Source organism: Mus pahari, chromosome 18 (assembly GCF_900095145.1).
Source record: "Mus pahari chromosome 18, PAHARI_EIJ_v1.1, whole genome shotgun sequence".
Taxonomy (NCBI): Eukaryota; Metazoa; Chordata; class Mammalia; order Rodentia; family Muridae; genus Mus; species Mus pahari.
Genome location: NC_034607.1, coordinates 45,660,530 through 45,662,207, shown reverse-complemented (window position 1 = coordinate 45,662,207; position 1,678 = coordinate 45,660,530).

Genomic DNA, 1,678 nt, shown 5'->3' with positions numbered 1-1,678 from the left:
TCGTGTGAAGCTCTGACTTGGCCATCTGGGGAATCACTCCCATGTACACTGTGACAATATCCAGCTGGCAGGGCAAGCCCTAGAGAATGTCACACAGCCTGTCTCTTCATTTCCAGAAAGAAAGAAACAAACAAACAAAAAAGCAAGCCAAACCAAAACCAGAACAACAACAAACAACACCTACCCCCTACCCCTCAAGCAGACTAATAATATCTTAGGTTAAGATGAACCTGACTGAAAAGTCTTTCCTAAATGCCATGAACGGAATGTTTCTGTAACGTCATATCCATATGTTGAACCACTAAGGCGCAGTGTGGGGGTGCTCAGGGTTATGGCCTCTGAGGAGTGGTTAATAACTAGGTGAGGCCATGTAAGATAAAGGGCTTTATCATAGGGTTAGTGTCCTTTTGAGAAGGGGGGAAGAGGTCATGCGTGAGAAGAAAGCGTGGTCAGGCATCAGGAAGGCCTCACCACGAGCGACCTGTGCTGACACCCAATCTTGGACCTACTTCTTTCCAGATCTGTTTCATCACTTGTGTCTCCTGGGAATGCACGCATGGAAAGTTGATCACCAAGGTGTTCCTACTAAAAGGCCAAGCCTTTAGAAGGTGATCAGTTCATTGTATTCACCACTCTGATAACATCTGAGACCAGACTAGCAGAAAGAAATAAATTAAGGGAGGAAAGATTGGTTTGGCTTACAGTTCCAGAGATGTAATGGTCAGGATGGCATGCTGGGGCAGCTCAGACCATGGCAGTGGGAGTGTATGGTGAAGGGTGTTTGCATCCTGGCGGGTCAGGAGCCACGGACTGGTGGAAACTTCAGAGTGGACTATACCCTTCAAAGGCCTAGACTTCTAGAGGCCCATTTTCTTTATTTAGGTGTTATCTCCCAAAGGCTTCACAGATCCCCTAAATTCGCACCACAAGCTGGGGAACAAGTATCCAAAACATGAACTTGTGTTTGGGATGGTTCAGTGGGGAACCATCAATGATGGTCTAATCCATGCATAGTGGGACTTGCATCCTTATAACAGAGTTTGGAGGGAGGTGGGTCAGCCTTTCACGGTGCAAAGATACATAGACAGCATCCTTGTGAGGAGCAGGCCCTCACTGGATACTAAATCCACAGGCACCTTGATTGTGGACTCTCAGAATCAGGAGCTTCCAGCAACAGGTATATGCTGTTTGTAAATTACCCAGAGTAAGTTTTTGTCGCAAAAGCCTGGGCCGATTAAGACAGAAACTGAGAAAATGTGCTTCTGTTATTTAAGCCAATCGCCTGAAATAAGTTGTGGTACCCAGGCTAACTAAGCAATTAAGTACCTGTTTCTGTCTGTGCTGGCCTGGCCTGTACTGACACATGGAGTCTCCTGTTGGCTTCATCTATTTCCTCAGTGACTCCTTTTCTCCTTGCTCCCATCTGTGGACAGAACTTGTGGGGAACTTGTGGGGAACTTATTCCCCAGCTTGATCCATTGGGGATCAAATAGTCAGCCTTGGCACAGTAAGTTGAATATAGGAAACTGATTACTTATAAGTCAAAAAGTCTTTTTTTTTTTTTTTTTTTTTTTTCCTGAGATAGGGTTTCTCTGTGTAGCCCTGGCTGTCCTGGAACTCACTCTGTAGACCAGGCTGACCTCAAACTCAGAAATCCACCTGCCTCTGCCTCCCAAGT